The sequence below is a fragment of the Orcinus orca genome, chromosome 20, assembly GCF_937001465.1.
Source record: "Orcinus orca chromosome 20, mOrcOrc1.1, whole genome shotgun sequence".
Lineage (NCBI taxonomy): Eukaryota > Metazoa > Chordata > Mammalia > Artiodactyla > Delphinidae > Orcinus > Orcinus orca.
In genome coordinates, this window is record NC_064578.1 from 11,919,504 (window position 1) to 11,940,295 (window position 20,792).

General features: G+C 39.1%; 1 pseudogene; it reads right to left on the reverse strand.

Annotated features, from left to right (window-relative positions):
* Positions 1-20,792, reverse strand: part of LOC101271796 (ADP-ribosylation factor 1-like) — a 62,646-nt pseudogene that overhangs the window by 16,393 nt on the left and 25,461 nt on the right.

Consider the following 20,792-nt stretch of genomic DNA (forward strand, 5'->3'; position numbering starts at 1 on the left):
CCAGAAAGGCTGATTATCATTCAATAACTGAAGTTCGATTGTGAGATTTAAACTCAAGTATCAAAGATGAGAGATTAAGGGATACATTTATGCATTAAATTACATTTCCTACATTCCTGATTTGAGCCTCAGTGAAAACTACGAAAAGCCAACCTGTGTTTTATTTATTTTTTTAAATGTAATATAATTTACTTCAAAATGTTTTTTTTAATAGATCTTTATTGGAGTATAATTGCTTCACAATGCTGTGTTAGTTTCTGTTGTACAACAAAGTGAATCAATCATATGCATACATATATCCCCATATGCCCTCCCTCGTGAGCCTCCCTCCCCCACTCCCTATCCCACCCCTCTAGGTCATCGCAAAGCACCGAGCCGATCTCCCTGTGCTATGCGGCTGCTTCCCACTAGCTATCTATTTTACATTTGGCAGTGTATATATGTCGATGCTACTCTCACTTCACCCCAGCTTCCCCTTCCCCCTCCTCCATGGCCTCAAGTCCACTCTCTATGTCTATGTCTTTATTCCTGCCCTGCCACTAGGTTCATCAGTACCATTTTTTAAGATTCCATATATATGTGTTAGCATACAGTATTTGTTTTTCTCTTTCTGACTTACCTCTGTATGACAGAATCTAGGTCCATCCACCTCACCACAAATAACCCAATCTTGCTTTTTTATGGCTAAGTAATATTCCATTGTATATATGTGCCACATCTTCTCTATCCATTCATCTGTGGATGCGCATTCAGGTTGCTTCCATGTCCTGGCTACTGTAAATAGTGCTGCAATGAACATTGTGGTACATGTCTCTTTTTTCTTTTGATTTTTTTTTTGAACTTCTGAATTTTATTTTATTTTTTTACACAGCAGGTTCTTATTAGTCATCCATTTTATACACAGCAGTGTATACAGGTCGATCCCAATCACCCAATTCATCACATCACCACCCCCAACCCCTGCCTCTTTCCCCCCTTGTTGTCCACACATTTGTTCTCTAAATCAGTGTCTCAATTTCTGCCCTGCAAACCAGTTCATCTGTACCATTTTTCTAGGTTCCACATATATGCATTAGTATACGATATTTGTTTTTCTCTTTCTGACCTCACTCTTGTGACAGTTTCTAGATCCATCCACGTCTCAACAAATGACCCAATTTCGTTCCTTTTTATGGCTGAGTAATGTTCCATTGTATATACGTACCACATCTTCTTTATCCATTCGCCTGTCGATGGGCATTTAGGTTGCTTCCATGTCCTGGCTATTGTAAATAGTGCTGCGATGAACAATGGGGTGCATGCGTCTTTTTGAATTATGGTTTTCTCTGGGTATATGTCCAGTAGTGGGATTGCTGGATCATATGGTAATTCTATTTTTAGTCGTTTAAGGAACTTCCATAGTGGTTGTATCAATTTACATTCCCACCAACAGTGCAGGAGGGTTCCTTTTTCACCACACCCTTTCCAGCATTTATTCTTTCTAGATTTTTTGATAATGGCCATTCTGAACGGCGTGAGGTGGTAACCTCATTGTAGTTTTGATTTGCATTTCTCTAGTAATTAGTGGTGTTGAGCATCTTTTCATGTGCCTCTTGGCCATCTGTATCTCTTCTTTGGTGAAATGTCTATTTAGGTCTTCTGCCTTTTTTTTTTTTTTTTTTTTTTTTTTTGCCATACGCGGGCCTCTCACTGTTGTGGCCTCTCCCGTTGCGGACCACAGGCTCTGGATGCGCAGGCTCAGCGGCCATGGCTCACAGGCCTAGCCACTCCGCAGCATGTGGGATCTTCCCGGACCGGGGCACGAACCCGTGTTCCCTGCATCGGCAGGCGGACTCTCAACCACTGCGCCACCAGGGAAGCCCTTCTGCCCATTTTTTAATTGAGTTGTTTGTTTTTTTGATATTGAGCTCCGTGAGCTGTTTGTATATTTTGGAGATTAACCCTTTGTCCATTGTTTCATTTACAAATATTTTCTCCCATTCTGAGGGTTGTCTTTTCATCGTGTTTATGATTTTCCTTGCTCTGCAAAAGCTTTTGTTTCATTAGGTCCTGTTTATTTATTTTTGTTTTTATTTTCATTACCTAGGAGGTGGGTCAAAAAAGGATCCTGCTGTGGTTTATGTCAGAGTGTTTTTCCTATGTTTTCCTCTAAGAGTTTGTTTTTTGTTTATTTTTTTAAGTATTTCTTTTTTTAAAATTTTTATTTATTTTATTTTTGACTGCGCTGGGTCTTCATTGTTGCACATGGGCTTTTCTCTCATTGCGGTGAGCATGGGCTACTCTTTGTTGCGGTGCGTGGGCTTCTCATTGCAGTGGCTTCTCTTGTTGCAGAGCACGGGCTCTCGGCACATGGGCTTCAGTAGTTGTGGCATGTGGGCTCAGTGGTTGTGGCTCGTGGACTCTAGAGCACAGGCTCAGTAGTTGTGGCACACGGGCTTAGTTGCTCCGCAGCATGTGGGATCTTCCCAGACCAGGGCTTGAACCCGTGTCCCCTGCATTGGCAGGTGGATTCTTAACCACTGCGCCACCAGGGAAGCCCCCTCTGAGAGTTTTATAGTGTCTGGTCTTACATTTAGGTCTTTAATCCATTTGGAGTTTATTTTTGTGTATGGTGTTAGGAAGTGTTCTAATATCATTCTTTTACATGTAGCTGTCCAGTTTTCCCAACACCATTTATTGAAGAGACTATCCTTCCTCCATTGAGTATTCTTGGCTCCCTTGTCAATTATGAATTAACTGTGTACATGTGGGTTTATTTCTGAGCTGTTGATTCTGTTCCATTAGTGTATACCTGAGGCACAGGCAGGCATCACTCCTGCTGGATTCTGTAACAAACTGTGCTGGTGGCAGGACCACGGCCAAAACGAGATATAATATCCACAGGGGAAGGAGTTGTTTCTGGGTCTAGCTGGGACCACAGTTGGCAATTCAGCAGCCTGGGCATGGATCTGCCTTCTCAAAACAGCCCTCACTGGGCTTGGGCTCCAATAGGATTTAACAATCTCCTACCTGGGTCCCAAATCTCCCACTAAGGCACTTCTGTCCAAGATGGCTGCCAAATTATTATTGCTGAGTAGGGATACAAACAGGAGACTCCTATTCTGCCATCTTGCTGACATCATTCCCTGTGAAAATATTATTTGTTAAAATTTGATTTCACCTTTTAGAACTAGTTTGTATGTGTGTGTGCCTTTCTGCCTGATTTAACATCTAACCAGATTTTACCCAAAGAAATCCCTCCAGGGCAGGTTTATAAGAGATTCTAATCAAGATTAAAATAAGCATTCTTCACTATGAAGAACATGTTTCTTAACTTTTCTAAGACTTCTAAAACAACTAAAACTTGTATATACCAGAAAACAGAAACCTCTGCAGACTAGCATCATCTAAAGCAAATCTTTAAAGATGAGGGTAGGGCAGCAAAGGGGTAATGAACCATGCAGAGCTTGCTTTGAGAGGCACCCAGTTTGAAAAGAGCATTGTCAAGCTGACAGAAGCATTTGTCTCAGTAAATATTCTTCTTCATTCCTAAAGCATTCAACCATGAGAAGGTGAGCACAGACAGCAGTCTACAAGTCTCTAATGAATACTTGTAACACACAAGCTGAAAAATTCTTGATTTGTCTGCCCTTTGTGAAAAATAGCAAGAACTGGACATGGGGGTTAAAAATGAGGGAGGCTTTCACTTCCCATGGTAGGCCAGCCTGTGGCAAAATGAACCTCTCACCAAGAAAATCTTTAAAAGATGAATAAAATACAGAAAACTTCAGGTTGAAGATATCAGAGAGCTACCAAGGCAGCCAGGACTCAAGGAACACATTACTGGAGAGGAATGAAGTCCAGAGAAGTGAACTTAACATTCTGGGCCCCTTTTCCTTCAGGCATTTGATAGTTCATGTGATACACAGGTCAGAAGGATTTTTTTAATCCAAAATAAGGAGGACATATACCCCCAATTTATGCAATGAGGCCAACCTAACTTTCATATTAAAATCTGGAAAGGACATTGCAAGAAAAGTGAATTACAGACTAATAACTGTCATGGGCATAGTTGCAAAATTGATTTCAATATAAGCCATCGATATATTAAAAAGGTAATAAATACATCACAATCCATTGAATTGGATCCAGGAATGCATCACAGTCCATGAATGCAACGTTGTTCCCACAGTTGAAAGAAAGAAAGAGAGAGAGAGAGAAAGAGAGAGGGAGAGAAAGAGAGAGGGAGGGAGGGAGGGAGGAAGGGAGGAAGGGAGGGAGGAAGGAAAGAAGGAAGGAAGGGAGAGGGAGAGGAAGAAACAGAGGGTGGGAGGGAGGGAGGAAAGAGAAAGGAAGGAAGAAAGAAAGAAAGAAGAAAAGGAGGGAGGGAGGGAGAAAGAAAAGCCAAACAATTCACCACACTGGAAGAAGAAAAGGAAAAAAAAAAGGTCTTTTCAATAGATGCCAGAAAAAGCATTTGAAAAAGTTCATTACAGAAACTTAGCAAACTAGAAATAAAAGAATCTAACATTAGTTTGATATTGAGGCTCATCTACAAAATACCTACAGCAAACATCATACTTAAGGGTAAAATATTGAAACCTCACCTCCTAAGATCAGGAACATGACAAAACACCCTCTATCACCTCTTCTCTTCCACATTGTAATAGTTTAGGTCCTTGGCTACGCATGTGGGTAAGTAAAAGAACTACCAAAGCATAAAGAATGGAAAAGTAAATATCCCTATGATTGGTCACAGACCACACAGTTGTTCATCTGGCATATCCAAAAACATTCCACAGAAAAACTATTAAAATGAATAAGTGAACATAGCAAAATTGCTCATTAAAGTCAGAATGAAAAAGTTTCATTATTATCTACCGGGAAGAGGTAGAAAATGAGTTTTTTAAGTGATAGTTACAAAAGCATAAAGAATACTTAAGGATTACCCTAACAGAATACATACAACACTTCTTCACAGAAAACTAAAGACATTATTGAGAGAAAATATAAAAGAGCTAAACAAACAGGACAAATGTCTATGAATTTCAAGACAATATATTATAGAGATAATAATTCCTTCTAAACTGATATATTCAATCCAAAGGAAAATCCCAGCTGTATTTTTATATTGTGGAAATTGAAAAGTTGATATTAAAATATGTGTGTGAATTAAAAGTCCACAGATACCTAAGACAACTTTGAAAACAAAGTTGAAGGGTTCACATTACTAGTTATTAAGACTCATTATAAAACTATATTAATTATGACAATGTGGCATGGCACAAAGATGGAAAAATATTCCAGTTAAACAGAATAGAGGGCTTCCCTGGTGGCACAGTAGTTAAGAATCTGCGTGGCAATGCAGGGGACACGGGTTCAAGTGCTGGTCCGGGAAGACCCCACATGCAGCAGAGCAACTAAGCCCGGCGCCACAACTAGCCTGCACTCTAGAGCCTGTGAGCCACAACTACTGAGCCCACGTGCCACAACTACTGAAGCCCGGGCACCTAGGGCCCGTGCTCCACAATGAGAAGCCACCACAATGAGAAGCCCGCGCACCGCAACGAAGAGTAGCCCCCGCTTGTCGCAACTAGAGAAAGCCCGCACGCAGCCAAAAATTAATTAATTAATTAATTAAATGCAATGGCAAGTCACCAGAGGCTCTTAGTGGAAAATGCTATGAACAAATTTATATTATAAATTTATAATTTACAACAAGAGTGACAACTGGGTGGAGCAGGGAGGAGGCAGTAACCCAAAGTTGTTGGTGTCTCCAATCAAGATGATAGCTGTGGAGCTAGAATAAAATGGGATGTTGTCAAACTGGTGTGGTGCCATGGATGCCAGAAGGAGAGATTGCTTTAAGTGAGGAAATTGCTTTAAGTGGCAGGTGTTCCCTGAAGATGGAGGGAGGTGTAGACTAAAGAAGTATCATTGCATTTAATGGCATGGAAGTCCCTGCTAACAGCAGAGAAGGAGAAACTTTGAGGCAACTCACAGAAGACATGGTCTCAGGAAACCAACCTGACAATACCTGGGAAATCAATACTGTAGATAACTTGGCTTTGAGAAGAGATGGCGAGGGTTTTTAAATCAAAGGTATATTGATCTCACATGGAGTTTGGGGGAAATGGCTGACATATCAAACCCTGTTCCCTTCTCATGCCATCTTACAAACAACCCTCAGTCCAATTCCACTCTTATTCTCAGCAAAGTGACCTTGAGAAATAGGAAGTAGATTAACCTTCCCTAGGCAACTCATTCTACTGTTTAACCCTAGCTTTCCACACTAATGCCCTTAAATCCTAGGTAAATCCTCCAGACGGGCAGGCTATTTTGGAACCATAATCTCTTCTCACCACAGGATCAAACTAACTACCTCTTCAAATACAGCCAGGTTTTGTTTTGCCTTTTTAGTACACTGAATGTAAAAGTTGACATCAGAGTCTGAAAGGGTCATTGTACGTGATTATATTTCTTTATCACTAATTTTAAAAGCCTGCATAAACCATAATTTGCTGTGTCTTTGCAGATGTTATCTTGTATGGCTTATAATCCATTAATTGCTATGTTGCTCAAATGTTCTTGTGAATTTTCTGGGTCTGCCTACTTAACCTCATTTGAAAGTTACTCTCAGGTACACTTTTTTATAACCTTCAGTCATCTTCTTGAGTTTTGATGTTATTAAATAATAGTTTTTCAGAAAATGAAAGAAGAAAATCAATAAGCAATGGTAGAGGTGCTCTGACATCACTGATCACTATACTTTCCTATTTTACATTCCTTGCCCATATTTTATGGTGTATTTGTTACTTCCCAATTGTGCCATGTTAGGAAGCTGAACATTAATTAATTTGCTTCCCAGTTAGAAGGCTTAATCATTGGAAGACATTTTCAATACCTACAATATCTAAATTGTTTTAATTAAATGAGAATAACATGCATGTCCTTTTTCTATCTTCTTCATTCCTGTGTCTGGCACATATTAGGTACTTAGTGAATATGTGCTGTATGAGTAAATGAGCGAATGAAAGCATTTCACAGACTCTTGGCAGAATGTGCAATGGTCTAAACATGCTGCTATTAAAGGGGAAAGGAAATTACTATGTGCATTTAGAGGTGTGGGATTCGTCAAATCAGTGGTCTCCTAGAGAAACTTCTAAGATGAAGAAAACGTTCCATGTGGTGTTGTTCAATTTGGTGTCCGTCAGCCACATTCAGCTACTGAGCACTTGAGATGTGACTAGTACACCTGAGGAACTGAACTCTTAATCTGATTTAATTTTCACTAATTTAAATTAAATAGCCACATGTGGCTACTGTAGTGGACAGTGCAGCTTTAAATGAATCATACATGTCCAGTCCCGTCCTTTTGAAAACTAGAGGCATTTTCCTGATAGGCCCATACAATGTTAGAAACAAACTAATTCAAACGCCAGTGCGAGGTGTTTATACCAGTTTGAAACATCAGCATCAAAGACTAAGGCAGGGATGTAGTGGAGCTGGCTGGAGAAGTACAGCCGTTGACGGCATCTGCCCCCAGCACACACACGCTCCTCCACCTCAGTCATCTGTACCTCTCCCTCAGGATTTACCACGTTCACAAGATACGGTTTCTGCAAGCCCTGGGGCTGAGTCTCATTGAACTCAGTATATCCATTTCCCAGTGTGCCTGGCACAGAGTAGCCACTGAAGTGAATGCATATACAGAAAGGCATATATGTTGATTTTTTCAACTTAGGTACAAGTAGGTCTATGAAGCACAAAGCCATATATTACACATACATAGACATAACCATGATTAGGGTTACCACATATCCCAGTTTAACCTGGGCAACGCTAAAACTTACTATCCCAATGTCCCCATTTGCGTTCTCATCCTCTTAGATTCTCAAAGGTGCCACTGTTTGAACTCTATCAAATCTCTACTCTTTATCAACTCTCCAGAGCTGTATTTATGTGGATGGCTACATTTTGGAATAACCAATTTATTATTTTATTATTATTATTATTAATAAATTCTCCTTCTTGGTCTGATCATTGTAAATGTACATTAGAGGTATTTCTTGATTAACTACAGTACGTTTTTTTTTGTTTTTTACATCTTTATTGGAGTATAATTGCTCTACCATGGTGTGTTAGTTTCTGCTTTATAACAAAGTGAATCAGTTATACATATACATATGTTCCCATATCTCTTCCCTCTTAGTGTGTTCTTATTAAGTAAAAGAAAATAATATTGAAATAGAGCCACTTGGTTTCCATAAAAATTAAAGACTTAAGTCATAATTAAAAGGGAATTATGTACAAAATTAAGACTGAACAGTGAAATTAAACCCCTGCTGCCACCCCACGTGTTGCAAAGAACACTAGAACGAGTTGAGAAACCACTCAACCAGCCAGGGGTGGCTATGGCTCACCGTGGGGACGAGGAACAGTGTGCTTACGCTTCAGGACACCCATAAATCTGCCCATGCCAAAGTTACCTGGCAGATCAGAACGGAATTAGAATTCCTGTGTTGAACATTATTCAAGCTAATTTGAAATGTAATTGCATAATCACATCAATATAGTCAAAGAAATGTGGCTTTTACTGAAAAGGTATAATCATTTTCTAATTACCAATTAAGAACTCTCCACAGTTTATTAGAATTGGAGAATTACAGTATGTGAATTAACCCAATTGCCCTCTGGAAGTCCTCAGGTGACAGAAATATAAATAATTCACTGTGAAACTCTGGCTGTAATTGGTATCCTGAAACCAAAATTCATGCCCCCATGCTTTTTACCTTCTCATCTTCAATACCAGTTTATTTAATCCAAGTCCCAAGGGAGAATAATATTGATCCCAGTGGCTCTGAACAGTTTGTTTGTTGTAACTGCCAGTGAAGGATCAACTTTTGTAAATACCAGTTATTCAAAAATGGTCCATTTGCACAATGAAATTTAAAGTACAGCTAAGAGGGACTTCCCTGGTGGCCCAGCGGTTAAGACTCTGTGCTTCCACTTCAGGGGGCACGGGTTCAATTCCTGGTCGGGGAACTAAGATCCCACATACCACGCAGTGCAGCCAAAAGCTAAAAAAAATATATATATATATATATATATAAAGTACAGCTAAGAGTTCCTGAGTAACCGGTTAAAATAGTTGCCTAGATGTCTATAATGCATGGCCACTGGATGAGCAGTCAAAACACCTGCATTCTAGCCCAGCTCTCATTCTTATTACTGAGCCTCCCTCTTAAACTGTCTGAACCCCAGGTTCCTCCTGTACGGAATCAGCATAATTACCCCAGAACTACATATCAGACAAGGTTAGAAGGGCTCAAACAAAAGAAATAAAGTATGTGGAAGTTCTCTATAAAATTAGTCTCACTATGCACATGCAATCAAATATTTTAAGGTATGCTTTAAGTAGAATTATAATGATAGAAGTCCTTTCTCTAGGAATCAAAATGCTCAATGAAACTAATAAATATCACTTGCTAGCCTGAAGGGTCTCTGTTTCCTCAGCCCTGGAAAGCTCTGTGAGAGACCCATCTCTGCCTTCAGAGTTTCCAGTCCAGCCCTCTACCTCCGACCTCTACTAGTTTCAAAATCTGCCCCAAAAATCTTACTGGAAAGACCAATTTTGTGTTTTCTCCCAGATGGATCTTTATTCCCTACGTACCTCAAGGCTGCAGGATGTTTCATTCTACCTCTCAAAACATTTTGACCAAGACCCCTAGCTGCCATTATATACAAGGATCAGTGCAAATTTTCCATGGAAAACATGCCTGACATTGTTATTGTTATATCAGCCCTGCATGACCAGGAAAATGTTTGTTGTTTATTCTCTCCCCCAAGATAGGATTTCTGTCTGTGTAAGCTCCCAGTTCACACCCAGCATCAGGAAATGCCCCTCCCCCAAATTAAAAAAAAAAAAAAAAGCTGGAGATCACTACCTCACCTCTGATACTTTCTCTCCTCCATGGAATTTTGGTTCATCTAATCCCTGTGCCTCCACAGCTCTCTGATATTTTCAAAAAAATTTTTTTATTTTATTAGGCATTTCTTTTTGCAATGGACACACTTGCCTGCTGTGTCTATTACATCATTCCTGGGAGTAGAAGTCATAACAACATCTTTTTAATTCTGAATATATTTTGCACATATCCTTTAAGTAAGTTTTAAAATTAAACCTTGAGGTCCAATTTTCTAATGAATGGTATATTTAACCTTGAATCCTAATTGATGTTTTTTTTTTCAGAAAATGTTATCATTTGAGCAGATTCTCTAGCACAGGTACAAGGAAACTGACACCAGAAGTGTTTGGCTTTGTTCTTACACCTCAGAGAATGGCCACTCATGGGATCACCTACAAGCTTCTTTTTGACCTTGCCTTAGAAAAGATATTAATCATAGGATTATCTTAAGATTATATGATACCTTTTCCATAGAAGTGAAAATAAAATTGAACATATTGCTTATGCATTATTAAGTATTGTGTGGTATAACACTCCATGCATCTAATAAAGATATATATACACAAAGGTAAAGTAAATTGCCCAAGAGTACAGAATTACCTGGTGGAAAAGTTTCAAAATAAATTAACCTGAATTTCAAGGATTGTCCTTCTTAGAGAACTGACTCCTACCTCTATTTGATACAATAAAAAAATTAATAATTCCCTCACAAAAAAATTAATAATTCAATCCTTCTAGTGTGAATAAGTAGTGGCTTTTGGTCAGTTCTGTCAAATTATTAATTTTAAAACTGCAAGTATGGTTTGCTGAACCAAGATGGCTAAGTAGAAGGAAGTGCTTTCACTCCCTCTTGTGAGAACACCAGAATCACAACTAGCTGCTGAACAATCATCGACAGGAAGACACTGGACCTCACCAAATAAGATACCCCACATCCAAAGACAAAGGAGAAGCCACAATGAAATGGTGGCAGGGGCACAATCACAGTAAAATCAAATCCCATAACTGCTGGGTGGGTGACTCACAGACTGGAGAACACTTATACCACAGAAGTCCACCCACAGGAGTGAAGGTTCTGAGCCCCACATCAGGCTTCCCAACCTGGGGGTTCAGCAATGGGAGGAGGAATTCCTAGAGAATCAGACTTAGAAGCCTAGTGGGATTTGATGGCAGGACTTTGACAGGACTGGGGGAACCAGAGACTCCATTCTTGGAGGGCACACACAAAGTAGTGTGCACATCAGGACCCAGGGGAAGGAGCAGTGAACCCAGGGGAGACTGAACCAGACCTACCTGCTAGTGTTGGCAGGTCTCCTGCGGAGGCGGGGATGGCTCTGGCTCACCGTGGGGACGAGGACACTGGCAGCAGAAGTTCTGGGAAATACTCCTTGGAGTGAGCCTGCCCAGAGTCTGCCATTAGCCCCACCAAAGAGCCCAGGTAGGCTTCAGTGCTGGGTTGCCTCAGGCCAAACAACCAACTGGGAGGGAACACAGCCCCACCCATCAGCAGTCAAGCAGATTAAAGTTTTACTGAGCTCTGCCAACCAGAGCAACACCCAGCTCTACCCACCACCAGTCCCTCCCGTCAGGAAACTTGCACAAGCCTCTTAGATAGCCTCGTCCACCAGAGGACAGACGGTGGAAGCAAGGAGAACTACAATCCTGAAGCCTGTGGAACAAAAACCACATTCACAGAAAGATAGACAAGATGAAAAGGCAGAGGGCTATGTACCAGATGAAGGAACAAGATAAAACCCAGAAAAACAACTAAATGAACAACCTTCATAGGCAACCTTCCAGAAAAATAATTCAGAATAATGATAGTGAAGATGATCCAGGATCTCAAAAAAAGAATGGAGGCAAAGATCGAGAAGATGCAAGAAATGTTTAACAAAGACCTAGAAGAATTAAAGAACAAACAGACAGAGATGAACAGTACAATAACTGAAATGAAAATTAAACTAGAAGAAATCAATAGCAGAATAACTGAGGCAGAAGAACGGATAAGTGACCTGGAAGACAGAATGGTGGAATTCACTGCTACAGAACAGAATAAAGAAAAAAGAATGAAAAGAAATGAAGACAGCCTAAGAGACCTCTGGGACAACATTAAATGCAACAACATTCGCATTATAGGGGTCCCAGAGGAGAAGAGAGAGAGAAAGGACCTGAGAAAATATATGAAGAGATTGTAGTCAAAAGCTTCCCTAACACGGGAAAGGAAATAGCCACCCAAGTCCAGGAAGCACAGCGAGTTCCATACAGGATAAACCCAAGGAGAAGCATGCCCAGACTCATACTAATCAAATTGGCAAAAATTACAGACAAAGAAAAATTATTGAAAGCAGCAAGGGAAAAATGACAAATAACATACAAGGGAACTCCCATAAGGTTAACAGCTGATTTCTCAGCAGAAACTTTACAAGCCAGAAGGGAGTGGCATGATATACTTAAAGTGATGAAAGGGAAGAACCTACAACCAAGATTACTCTACCCAGCAAGGATCTCATTCACATTCAACAGGGAAATCAAAAGCTTTAGAGACAAGCAAAAGCAAAGAGAATTCAGCACCACCAAACCAGCTCTACAACAAATGCTAAAGGAACTTCTCTAAGTGGGAAACACAAGAGAAGAAAAGGAACTACAAAAACAAACCCAAAACAATTAAGAAAATGGTCATAGGAACATACATATCAATAACTACCTTAAACGTGAATGGATTAAATGCTCCAACCAAAAAACAGACACTGGCTGAATGGATACAAACACAAGACCCATATATATGCTGTCTACAAGAGACCCACTTCAGACCTAGGGACACATTCAGACTGAAAGTGAGGGGATGGAAAAAGATATTCCATGCAAATGGAAATCAAAAGAAAGCTGGAGTAGCAATACTCATATCAGATAAAATAGACTTTAAAATAAAGAATGTTACAAGAGACAAGGAAGGACACTACATAATGATCAAGGGATCAATCCAAGAAGAAGATATAACAATTATAAATATATATGCACCCAACATAGGAGCATCTCAATACATAAGGCAACTGCTAACAGCTGTAAAAGAGGAAATTGACAGTAACACAATAATAGTGGGGGACTTTAACACCTCACTTACACCAATGGACAGATCATCCAAAATGAAAATAGATAAGAAAACAGAAGCTTTAAATGACACAACAGACCAGATAGATTTAATTGATATTTATAGGACATTTCACCCATAAACAGCAGATTACCCTTCCTTCTCAAGTGTACACGGAACATTCTCCAGGATAGATCACATCTTGGGTCATAAATCAAGCCTCAGTAAATTTAAGAAAATTGAAACCATATCAAGCAACTTTTCTGACCACAACACTATGAGATTAGAAATGAATTATAGGGGAAAAAACGTAAAAAACACAAACACATGGAGGCTAAACACTACGTTACTAAATAACCAAGAGTTCACTGAAGAAATCAAAGAGGAAATCAAGAAATACCTAGAGACAAATGACAATGAAAACACGACAATCCAAAACCTATGGGATGCAGCAAAAGCAGTTCTAAGAGGGAAGTTTATAGCTATATAAGCCTACCTCAAAAAACAAGAAAAATCTCAAATAAATAATCTAATCTTACACCTACAGGAACTAGAGAAAGAAGAACAAACAAAACCCAAAGTTAGCAGAAGGAAAGAAATCATAAAGATCAGAGCAGAAATAAATGACATAGAAACAAAGAAAACAATAGCAAAGATCAATAAAACTAAAAGCTGGTTCTTTGAGAATATAAACAAAATTGATAAACCATTAGCCAAGGCTCATCAAGAAAAAGAGGGACAGGACTCAAATTGATAAAATTAGAAATGAAAAAGGAGAAGTTACAACAGACACCACAGAAATACAAAGCATCCTAAGAGACTACTACAAGCAACTCTATGCCAATAAAATGGACAACCTGGAAGAAATGGACAACTTCTTACAAAGATATAACCTTCCAAGACTGAACCAAGAAGAAATAGAAAATATGAACAGACCAATCACAAATCATGAAATTGAAACTGTGATTAAAAATCTTCCAACAAACAAAAGTTCAGGACCAGATGGCTTCACAGGCGACTTCTATCAAACATTTAAAGAAGAGCTAACACCCATCCTTCTCAAACTCTTCCAAAAAATTGCGGAGGAAGGAACACTCCCAAACTCATTCTATGAGGCCACCATCACCCTGATACCAAAACCAGACAAAGATACTACAAAAAAAGAAAATTACAGACCAATATCACTGATGAATATAGATGCAAAACTCCTCAACAAAATACTAGCAAACAGAATCCAACAACACTTTAAAAGGATCATACACCATGATCAAGTGGGATTTATCCCAGGAATGCAAGGATTCTTCAGTATACACAAATCAATCAATGTGATACACCATATTAACAAACTGAAGAAGAAAAACCACATGACCATCTCAATAGATGCAGAAAAAGCTTTTGACAAAATTCAACACCTATTTATGATAAAAACTCTCCAGAAAGTGGGCATAGAGGGAACCTACCTCAACATAATAAGGCCATATACAACAAACCCACAGCAAACATCATTCTCAATGGTGAAAAACTGAAAGCATTTCCTCTAAGATCAGGAACAAGACAAGGATGTCCACTCTCACCACTATTATTCAACATAGTTTTGGAAGTTCTAGCCTTGGCAATCAGAGAAGAAAAAGAAATAAAAGGAATACAAATTGGAAAAGAAGAAGTAAAACTGTCACTGTATGCAGATGACATGATACTATACATAAAGAATCCTAAAGATGCCACCACAAAACTGCTAGAGCTAAACAATGAATTAGGTAAAGTTGCAGGACACAAAACTATTGCACAGAAATCTCTTGCATTCCTATATACTAATGATGAAATATCTGAAAGAGAAATTAAGGAAACACTCCCATTTACCATTGCAACAAAAAGAATAAAATATCTAGGAATAAACCTACCTAGGGAGACAAAAGACCTGTATGCAGAAAACTATAAGACACTGATGAAAGAAATTAAAGATGATACCAACAGATGGAGAGATATACCATGTTCTTGGATTGGAAAAATAAATATTGTGAAAATGACTATACTACCCAAAGCAATCTACAGATTCAGTGCAATCCCTATCAAATTACCAATGGCATTTTTTATGGAACTAGAACAAAAAATCTTAAAATTTGTACGGAGACACAAAAGACCCCGAATAGCCAAGGAGTCTTGAGGGAAAAAAACGGAGCTGGAGGAATCAGACTCCCTGACTTCAGACTATACTACAAAGCTACAGTAATCAAGACAATACGGTACTGGCACCAAAACAGAAACATAGATCAATGGAACAAGATAGAAAGCCCAGATATAAACCCATGCATCTATGGTCAACTAATCTATGACAAAGGAGGCAAAGATATACAATGGAGAAAAGACAGTCTCTTCAATAAGTGGTGCTGGGAAAACTGGACAGCTACATGTAAAAGAATGAAATTAGAACACTCCTTAACACCATACACAAAAATAAACTCAAAATGGATTAGAGACCTAAATGTAAGACCGGACATTGTAAAACTCCTAGAGGAAAACATAGGAAGAACACTCTCTGACATAAATCACAGCAAGATCGTTTTTGATCCACCTCCTAGAGTAATGGAAATAAAAAGAAAAATAAACAGATGGAACCTAATGAAACTTAAAAGCTTTTGCACAGCAAAGGAAACCATAAACAAGACGAAAAGACAGCCCTCAGAATGGGAGAAAATATTCGCAAGTGAATCAACGGACAAAGGATTAATCTCCTAAATATATAAACGGCTCATGCAGCTCAATATTAAAAAAACAAACAACCCAATCCAAAAATGGGCAGAAGACCTAAATAGACAATTCTCCAAAGAAGACATACAGATGGCCAAGAAGCACATGAATGACTGCTCAACATCACTAATTATTAGAGAAATGCAAATCAAAACTACAATGAGGTTACCACCTCACGCCAGTCAGAATGGCCATTATCAAAAAATCTAGAAAGAATAAGTGCTGGAAAGTGTGTGGTGAAAAAGGAACCCTCTTGCACTGTTGGTGGGAATGTAAATTGATACAAGCACTATGGAGAACAGTATGGAGGTTCATTAAAAAACTAAAATTAGAATTACCATATGGTCCAGCAATCCCACTACTGGGCATATACCCAGAGAAAACCATAATTCAAAAAGATGAATGCACCCCAATGTTCATTGCAGCACTATTTACAATAGCCAGGACATGGAATCAACCTAAATGCCCATCGACAGCGAATGGATAAAGAAGATGTGGTACATATATACGATGGAATATTATTCAGCCATAAAAAGGAACGAAATTGAGTCATTTGTAGAGACATGGATGCACCTAGAGACTGTCATACAGAGTGAAGTAAGTCAGAAAGAGAAAAACAAATATCGTATATTAATGCATATATGTGGAACCTAGAAAAATGGTACAGATGAACCGGTTTGCAGGGCAGAAATTGAGACACAGATATAGAGAACAAATGTATGGACACCAAGGGGGGAAAGCTGCGGGGGTGTGGGGGTGGTGGTGTGATGAATTGGGCGATTGGGATTGACATGTATACACTGATGTGTATAAGACTGATGAATAATAAGAACCTGCTGTAAAAAAAAAGATAACATTATTTTCTCCCAGTTTAAAATATATATATATATATATATATATATATATATAAACAGTCTGGAAAAGGCAAAAAACAAAAAATCTGCGAGTATGATCAGCAAAAGAGAAAGGTAAGAAAGACCAGTTGATGCTTGAACTTAGTAGGAAGTCAGATGAGTAAAATCCTGAAACCACAAGAACACTCACTATCCAAGGTGCTAAAGCATTTCCCACCAATTGAGAATAATGGAAAATTTACCAATTCATAAAGAGTTACTTGTACAAAGAATCCCTCCTCTTTAATGTTGGGAGTATATTTGAAGAGTCCACAGATGAATCCATGTGCGATGCCCCATGGGCAGGGACACAAAAGGAACCTCAAGTAACTACAGACATGCGGGGAACCAAGGGCACCACTTAGCCTCAAATACAGCTATTTATTTAATGAGACAAAATAAATACCAGATCATGATAAAAAGAGATAATGCTCTTCACTTTGTATTATCTAGGAAATTGCTTGGGGAAATAGCACAAAAGAAAGCCAGATAACACAGTTTTTAATTCCAGCTTTGTCGATGTTACCAATCTGAAACAACTTGTGAACTCTGTACCACTACACGTAAATAACATGTAAATATAGGAGAAATCCATATTTTAATAGAATTGAGAACCAGTCCAAAACGAAGTCACTTCCATTTGTGTTGATTTTTCCTCCTCTGTACTACAAATGTATTGGGTTGGCCCAAAAGTTCGTTCGGGTTTTTCCGTAAGATACAGAAAAACCTGAATGAACTTTTGGGCCAACCCAATACAAATAGGAATAAAATCAAAGGGAATACAGAGATTTTTAAAGGGGTTGGTCGCTCCGGCCAGTTCCTCTTTTCCTGGCAAAGAGAGTTCCCTTGACTAACACCTGGATTTAAACATTTCACTAACGGCAAAATAACTTGTTTGCAGGTAATGCTAGATCAACTATGTATAAATACATACATTGAGAGGGACATGCCTGCTTTATGGTATCAAATGTAACTAAAGTTCTTATAGAAACCATAGTTAGTCTTTGTTGGAATAACAAAAGGACAGCAGGACATTAAGAAGATAGGAGAGGTGAGGTAGTTGGCAGCTAAAAATAGATGCTGTTTCGTTTCAAAAAAGCAAAACAAAGGTAAGAATGGAGAAAGACACTGCAGCAGTAACAGCCTAGGGGTTCGGGTGAGGGACCGACAGTAGTTTTACTTTTAGGTTCTGCTAACAACTGGCATGAATTACCTTGGAGTAGAGTTCAAACCATAATAACCTAGCACATTTTCCCTCTAAGAGGATTATTGAAGTTTTACTGAAAACCTTACCTGTTCATAGCATGCTGGCTATTCTGTCTTTAGAGTCTCAGACCCAAAAATGAGGCAAAAAGAATTTTTTTTTCAAGAAAATCACTTTGATATTAGGCAGGAAGATAAAAAGTCAATTCATACGGTTTTACACTCGTTTGTGATTATCAAAATAAAGTGAAAACAGTTGATTTCTGAGGCAGACATTCTCTGATACCTTATTCTCCAAACCTTAGAAATTAGAACCAGCTGTCTGGGTTTGGTTTGGGAGCTTGTTTGTGTAACTTCTTGGTGGAAGAACTTAATTTCTGAAGCTCATCTTTCCAACACAGTTTTTGCTGCCTACAGGGCTTGTGAAGGTGCCAGGCTGAGCCGTGACATGGAGGCCAGTCGCTCTGGAGCGTCCCAAACTTGCAGTGGGAGTTTGTGTGAATGAAAAATAAATGCTTGCTCTTTTAGGCCATTGGAATTTGGGGGTTGCTTAGCTTTTCATCTGGTTCTTCAGGGGTCACTGCTAAAATCCTTAAAATCTAAATCTTAGTAGAGCCTTGGTTTAGAGAATAAGCAGTAAGGAAAATTATATTACAAACTGGAAAGATGGCAAGCCATATTATGAAATAGCAAATTATTTGGTAAACAATCATGTCTCACAATTTTTGAGACAATTCATGTACCTCATCATATTGTAGCTCTACAGAAAGTAATTGGAAAACAGAATGTTAAAAGCATGAGTTGGTTATTATTGGATGCATCTCACAAAGTGCTTTAAGAGATTAAATGCTCAGAAAAGAATTTACATTTGTAAGAAGGAAAAAAAAGGGAATAGAGAGAGTCCAAAAGTTCTAGGATTTGCAAAGTCAGAAGAGGCAACAGCCCCTCATACCCAGCTGTGTTTTAAACGCATCTGTATGCTATGATCAGAATAGATACTAGGAGGCTGGTAAGCGAGGAAGGAGGGAGAAAAATCAGGAGCCAGTGGGAGTAATTCTGGAAACAGATGAGGGTACTCACACTGAGGTGTTAATGGAAGAGGTACTGAGAAGGGGTCAGATTCTTGATGTAGTTGGAAAAATAGAGCTAATTGGGTTGCTAATGGGTTGCATGTGTGCTGTGAGGGAGAGGAGACAAGCAGGGCAGCAAGGCTTACAGCACTGAAACTGGAAGGATGGGATCTCCATATGCTAAAATGAGAAGCCTGTTGAAAGAGCAGGTTTGGGGGACTAGGTATTTGTTTGTTTGTTTGTGGAGGATGGATTCAGTTTCTGACCGAAAGGTTAAGATGTCTATTTGCCATCCAAGTAGAAACGTCAAGAAGACCTAGAATTTGGGGCAGAAGTTGGGAATCGTCAGTTTACGTGTGGTGTTGGAAAGCCTTGAGGTCTCCAAGGAGTGAGTGTACACACGGATGTGGAAGATGCCCATGGACAAGGTACGGTGGCCCTACACTGTTAGCAGAGAAGATATCAGAGACTGAGTTCAGGTTCCTCACAACTAGATGATATCCCGAGGCAAGCGAGCTTGCCCAAGATTGCACAATGTCTGTGGGCTAAAGCACAGAGACTGCCTTTGAAGCCATAACTCCAGGGCTTTTTTACTTCATTCAAAGCACTACATACACACACAACATACACACGTGCATACATGCACACATATGTGTATACACATGTATATGCATATATTCGTGTATGTGTGTGCATCTAACTGGTTTCTAAATACCTTAAGAACCAACTTGCCCTGAGTGACCCTGCAACAACAGGCTGCAGATTCTCAGGTCCTTGATTTCTTTATAAACTCAATATAGAGGCTAGAATCAATAATACCTAAAAATACCGAATTTTCCTTCCAGGACTAAAGAATAAGATATCTATTTTATATTCCAGCACTGGCTTCAGAGTTCAATACAAGGATAGGATTTGCACCCTTAGCGAATAACACTCTTTGGATCACCATAAACATGTCACGAAGCCTGATTTGGCTCAGCAAATCAGCTACTAATGACCCTGCTTTTCCTGCAGTGTTTTTTCCTGATACCAGGAAAAGTATTCTTCCTAACGTTTCAAGATTCCCCACACTCATGTTTTAAGATGTTTTTGCAAATTGTCCTGTACTAGTTTTAAGATTAGATTTCCATTTCAGTACTCATGTTGCAGTTTAATGAAAACTAAATCCTCTTACAAATCATGTGTCAACAGTCCAAATACCACCATGGCTGCACGTAACCAACCCAGAAAGATAAGTAAAGTATATGCTCCTACAACTCAGTCAAACCGCTAATAGCACCTCGTAGATGATACGCTCTGATAGATAGGTAATTAACGTTACTTGGAAGATCTCAATCTTAAATCTTATCTTTTTGCTAACAGACTCCCTCACAATAAAATTGGAAACAGAATTCAGAACTAAAGGAGACATTTTAGTCACTCCTTCTCTTGCTGTTCATAAGAGATGTGTTTTTCTGTGTGCCAGTTCAGTATATGTTTGGCTTAATGTACCTGGATATCAGTAAATCCAAACACAAGTGTATTTTTCATTAGCCAGGACGCTACCTGGAGATGCCCAGGCTTCATTTACAGTTATCCACCCAAGCAGACCAAGGCAGAGTCCATCCAGTTATGTTGGCTGTCCTGTATTTAAATCCCCCTTTATACACTGTTTGCCATGAACACTGCTGTGCTGGAATCAGTGGCCTAGAAATGCACATCCATTACAAGCAAGCTGAAATAAGCAAACCTCACTTGTACCCCGTACAGTAGTTGTTGGTGGTATGTGCCCAATGTACTCATGTCCTAAGAAGAAAATGGGATGTGAACATCCATTTATCTCAATTCCAGGCTCCATTAAGGT